Consider the following 6,279-nt stretch of genomic DNA (forward strand, 5'->3'; position numbering starts at 1 on the left):
TGGGGGTGTGGTGGTGTAGGGTGGGGTGGGAGGTGGCTGAGAGTCAGGTTTACGGGCAGAGACGCCTTGGTGGCTGGTGGGGTGGGAGACTTGGCCTAATGAGCATTTATTAGGTTGAAGCTGTTGTCTGAGTCCACAAGGAGGAATTCCCCACCAGGAGCAGTTCCTCAAGGGGGAGGGGACAGGAGGACAAAAACAGAAATTAGGAGGAGATCAAAAGACAGAGTCTGGAATTTGGGGTCTGGAGTGTGGAAACTGGATCCTAAAGTCACCGTTCTTGGGCTTGGGGCAGAGTTCTGGATCCCGGGTTCTGGATCCGGATCTGGTTCTGGATCTGGGTCTTGGGTTCCAGATTTGAGGATCTTGAGTTGGAGATTAATGACCTGCAGTCTGGAATATGGATTTCAAAGTCTGAATTCTTGGGCCTGGGGTCTGGAATCTGGATCCTGGAGTCGGGCCTTTGAGTGACAGATCTTGAACCTGGGTTCTGGATCTTGGGGCATTCGAATCTAGAGACCAAAATAGGAGCCTGGAATCTGGTGTCTGGAATCTGGCACTCAAGGCTGGAAACCTTTGCACCTGCTATGAGAAGCCTGGGGCCTAGACTACAAATGGTAGACTTCGGATTTTGGATTGTGGGGTCTGGATTCTTTTGTTTTTTTTTTTTCTTTTTTTGAGATGAAGTTTCGCTCTTGTCACCCAGGCTGGAGTGCAATAGCGCGATCTCAGATCACTGCAACCTCCACTTCCTGGGCTCAATTGATTCTCCTGCCTCAGCCTCCTGAGTAGCTGGGATTACAGGCTCCTGCCACCATGCCCAGCTAATTTTTATATTTTTAGTAGAGATAGGGTTTCACCATGTTGGCCAGGCTGGTGTTGAACTCCTCATCTCAAGTGATACACCCTCCTCGGCCTCCCAAAATGCTGGGATTACAGGCGTGAGCCACCATGCCAGGCTTGGGGTCTGGATTCTACAGGGTGGATCTAGGCTCTGAGCTTTCAGGGGTAGACTTTGGAACATAAAGTCTGGAGTTTCAAATCTATGTTTTGCATTTAAAAGCTGGACTGTGGCTGGGCCCAGTGACTCATGCCTTTGGGAGGCCGAGGTAGGAGGATTGCTGGAACTGAAGGGTTTAAGACCAGCCTAGGCAACATAGCAATACCTCATCTCTACAAAAAATCTAAATAAATAAATAAGTAAATAAATTTTTAAAAGGCTGAATTGAGAGACAGGGACCTGGCTTTCACGATTCTGAGATTGCTAGAATCGTGACTCTAGAGTCTGAATTTAGAGTCTGGGAACCGAGGGTCTCTATTCTGGTCCCGTAGTCTTATTTCTGGGTTCTAGAGCTTGAAATCTGGATTCTGCATTCCAGAGGCTGGAGATTGTCACTGAGATGACCCAAGGCTTTGGGTATTTGAGGCTGGCTTCCAATGTCTCAGAACCCCAGAGGGCCCCAAGCAATTGTCTAGAGTCTATTTTGGCTTAATTAATGAGGAGGTCCCGAGACAGGAGGGACTGACCTCACTCAGGTCACCCAGTGAAGGATGGGACGTGTTGTAAGCGTGGTCTCTCCCCACGTGTGTGTGGAAAGTCATCATCTTTATGGGAAGGAGTCGCATGGGATTCAGCCATTCTAGAACTATAGGCCCCTGGAATTTTTAGAATCTCAGACTTTCAGATTCTAAAAGCACAGGCCCTAAGACATTCTGGCAGTGGAGGACACTCTGGAATGTAAGATTTTAGAATAGCCTAGAACCGCAGAGCTCCAAACACTCTAGAACCTTAGAACATTGGGCACTCTGGAGTCCGCAGAAACCTCATGAATTCTAGAACGTTGGGTCTCCAGACATTCTACAAGCCCAGACCGGCAGACATAATAGATCCCCAGGTTGGAAGCTATTCTCGAACTCCCATGTCGCTTTGCCTCCCTCCCCACAAATTGATGCTCAAAGTCTGTGGGCCTCACCCTGGGCCACCGCTTCAGCTGAGCAGCCCTGTTTATGGAATGCGGCTGCAGGCCACTCCCCCGTGCCAAGTGCTCTCTTCGTAGGATGTCACTCAGGCTCCGGGCAGCCCTGTGAGGTGTTGATATTAATAACCTCATGGCTTCCTGCCGAATACGGAGGAAACTGAGGCCCAGACAGGAGGCAGCACAAGCAAGGTTCCTGCAGAAGCGAGAAGCCACACGGGAGAGGAATCAGTGTTCCGACTCCGGAACGCCCGGTGGGCCCGTTCGCCGCCACCCCTGCAGCCGCCTCCCTCTGTTGGGGCGCGGTGGTGACGAGGGGAAGGAGCCGAGCCCCTGGGACTTCCTCGGTGCCAGGTCTGTGCTAAGCGCTTTCCGTCACGATCGCACGTGCTCCTCCTCCTAACCAGCCTAGGCAGGTACTGATGAAGTACCCCTGATACAGACGGGGACACTGAGGGCGCTCCCGCCGCGCGGAACCCAGGCGCGCACCCAGTCTGCGCACTGCTCCCTGGAGGGCGCGCAGCCAGCGGCTCCCTCAGCCCCGCCCCACCTTGTGACGTCAGCGTCCCGCCCCCGCCCACTGTGGCTGGCTCAGGCCCGCGCGATCGATGTCCTCCTGGACGTGTCCGCGGACGTCCTTCACCTCCACCGCGGCCTGGGTCCCGCCCACCGCGGCCTGTGTCCCACTTTTGCCCCGCTCCTCCTCCTGATAACATTCCCTGGGAGTTTTTCATCAGCTCCCGTGGTTCATCCACCAATCACGCAGGTCTCCTCCATCTGACCCTGAACTCCGGCTTGGGCAGCCACCTGCTCCTGGGCGCCCCCTGCACAAATGTCCCTAGGCCCCTTTCACTTACCGAGTCCCAACTCATTGCTCTATTTCCCCAAACCCTCCTTCCCTGTTCTTCCACGTTCTCCATCTCAGGGGCAGCGTCACCGACCACCCAGTTATTCGGCCAGACGCCCTTGGCACTGACCTTGCCCCATCTCTCCCCTTATTCCCTACAGCCCATCGGTCCCCAGCCTTGTCCCTTCGGCCCCTGCCTCTCTCTGCCCCGTCCCCTCCTCTCTGTCCCCTTGGCCTGGCTCCAGCTCAAACATCCTCCTCTCTCTCTGGACCCTCGCCCCTCCCGTCCGAGAGCACAGCCTCCTGTCGGTCACCACGTGGCCCCAGAGGGTCTCTCTGCACTTGGAGCTCACCCCGCCCCTCCCCTGCTCACAGCCTTCCCTTGCAGCTCTCCGTCACCCCTGGGCAAGGTCCCGGCTTCTCAGCCTGCAGTTCGAAGCCCTTTGAGATTCCCCCGCTGGAACAAGCCTCCCCTCAAACCCCCTTCTCAGGGGGACTGCAGACTGCCCACCTCAGGAGCGGGACTAGACTCGTGGTGCCGAAGGGCCTCCCCATGAGGTGCTGGCCCTCTTCTAACTTAGTCTCACCACGGCCTCCGTTCTTTCTGGAACCAGACAAGCTGCTGTTTCAGGGCGCTGGGTCTGGATCCAGACAGCATAGGTGCAGATCTCTGTTCCACTACTTACTATTTTGGGAGACCCTGGTAAGTGTCTTTTCTTCTCCGTGTCTGTTTCTTATCCTGAAAATGAGAGGATCCCCTCATAGAGTTTTTCGAGGAGTAGCGACTTAGTTTGTGTTAGGAGCTCAGAGCATATAGTAAATTATGACGATTCATTTTACACATGAACAGACGGCAGTGCGGGGGCCATTGGTGAAGGTCACCCAGGCTGCAGAAGCAGAATCAAGAGAATGGTTCTCGGGGTCCTGGTGCCCCTTGTGAGAAGCGTCAGCTCTCTGGGTGTCAGGTGCTCATCTGTGAAGGGGTCTTCGGTTAGGGTGAGGTGGAAATGGGAGGGACCTCGCAGAAGTTGGATGAGGTCATACCCATGGAGCAGGTGTGCTAATCATAAAGTCAGGCTGACGCTTGCAAGACCGGTTAACACAGCACGTGATTCGGGTGTGGCCGCTGGAGCCAGGTGGCCCGGGTTTGAGTTCTGCCTCTATCCCATAATACTGTGCACCCTCAGGCATGTCACTTAGCCTCTCTGTGCCTCAGCTGCCTCATCTATAAAGTGGGGGTAATAATTGCTCCTCCCTCTTCTGTAGGAGTGTTTTGAGGTGTTCATGCTTGAAATCTGTGCCTGGCACTGAGTGAGTGCTGGGCCATTATCAGTCTGTCCTATTGCTCTTGGGAACTGAACGCTGGGGAGGGGTGGTTATGTGGGGTCTTTCTCGGATGACACAGTTGGGCAGCAGCAGGTTTGGCACTGGAAGAAGCCACTGTGCTTTTTGTTTTGTTTTGTTTTCTGTTTTTTTGTTTTTTTGTTTTTTGTTTTTTTTTTTTGAGACGGAGTCTCCCTCTTGTTGTCCAGGCTGGAGTGCAATGGCATGATCTTGGCTCACTGCAACCTCCGCCTCCTGGGTTCAAGCAATTCTCCTGCCTCAGCCTCCTGAGTAGCTGGGATTACAGGCATCCACCACCACAGCTGGCTAATTTTTGTATTTTTAGTAGAGATGGGGTTTCACAGTGTTGGTCAGGCTGGTCTTGAACTCCTGACCTCAAGTGATTCACCCACCTTGGCCTCCCAAAGTGTTAGAATTACAGGCATGAGCCACCACGCGCAGCCAGAAGCCACTGTTTTGATCTCCCAGATGTGGTATCTTTTTCTGAATCCCTGTGACCCGTTTATCAAGACCCCTGTTTTACAGATGGGGGAACTGAGGCCCAGGGAGAGGAAATGGATGTGTGAGACCCTGGTATGAGAGTTTGACGTCAAGCAAAGAGAATGTCACACGCAGACGAGTTCTCATCTGAGACTTTATTTCCTGGGCTGTGCTGGGGGAAGCTGGAGGGGAGGAGGCAGAAAAACCCACATCTTCTCTTCTTTTGTCCTGGGAGGGCCTTACCGATAGGTGGCATCAATTGTGCGTTTGTTCATAGGAGGTTTGCTCCTGGGTCTGAGGGAGGAGGGGCTGGGGGCCTGGACTCCCGGGTCTGAGGAGGGAGAGGCTGGTTCCTGGACTCCTGGGTCTGAGAGAGGAGAGGCTGGGGTCCTGGACTCCTGGGACTGAGGGAGGAGTGGCTGGGGTCCAGGACTCCTGGGTCTCAAGGAAGAAGGGCTGGGGGGTCTGAGGGAGGAGGGGGCTGGGGACTGGGACTCCTGGGTCCAAGGGAGGAGGGGCTGGGGTCTGGACTCCTGGGTCTGAGGGAGGAGGGGCTGGGGTCTGGACTCCTGGGTCTGAGGGAGGAGGGGCTGGGGAGTCTGAGGGAGGAGGGAGGTGGAGGCCCAGACTCCTGGGTCTGAGGGAGGAGAAGCTGGTGCCTGGACTCCTGGGTCTGAGAGAGGAGAGGCTGGGATCTGGGGCTCCTGGGTCTGAGGGAGGAGGGGCTGGGGTCCTGGACTCCTGGGTCTGAAGGAGGAGGGGCTGGGGGGTCTGAAGGAGGAGGGAGCTGGGGGGAGACGTGTGTTTTCTCCCTCACGTGACTCCTGCTCACTTTCCCCATGTCTGTGTTTCTGCTCCCCTCTCCCCGTGATCCTGTCAGCTTCTTTTAGTTGTTATTTTTTAGAGTTGGGGTCTTGCTCTGTTGCCCAGGCTGGAGTGCAATGGTGCAATCACAGCTCACTGCTACCTCAAACTCCTGGGTTTAAGCGATCCTCTGGTATCAGCCTCCCGAGTAGCTGGGACTACAAGTGTGTGCCACCATGCCTGGCTAATTTTTAAGGTTTTTTTTTTGTGGAGATGGGGTCTTGATATGTTGCCCAGGCTGAGATTGTTTGTAAAAAGTCATCGTGGAACACCTCACCTCCCAGTGCAGGAAAGCCGGCTGTGGTATTGCCAAGAATGATGTTTATTGCAGCACTATTCCCAATAGCTAAGATTTGGAAACAACCTAAGTGTCCATCAGCAGATGAATGGATACAGAAAATGTGGTACATATACACAGTGGAACAGTATTCAGCCATCAAAAAGAATGAGAGCCTGTCATTTGCAACATGGATGGAACTGGAGGTTATGATGTTAAGTGCAACAAGTCAGGCACAGAAGATAAACTTCACAGGTTCTCATTTATTTGTGGGAGCTAAAAATTAAAACAATTAGCCGGGCACTCACACCTGTAATCCCAGCACTTTGGGAGGCTGAAGTGGGTGGATCACCTGAGGTCGGGGGTTCAAGACCAGCCTGGCCAACATGGTGAAACCCCGTCTCCGCTAAAAATACAAGAATTAGCCAGGCGCGGTGGCGCATGCCTATAATCCCAGCTACTTGGAAGACTGAGACACAGAAGTGCTTGAACCT

Source organism: Nomascus leucogenys, chromosome 10, assembly GCF_006542625.1.
Source record: "Nomascus leucogenys isolate Asia chromosome 10, Asia_NLE_v1, whole genome shotgun sequence".
NCBI classification, from domain to species: domain Eukaryota; kingdom Metazoa; phylum Chordata; class Mammalia; order Primates; family Hylobatidae; genus Nomascus; species Nomascus leucogenys.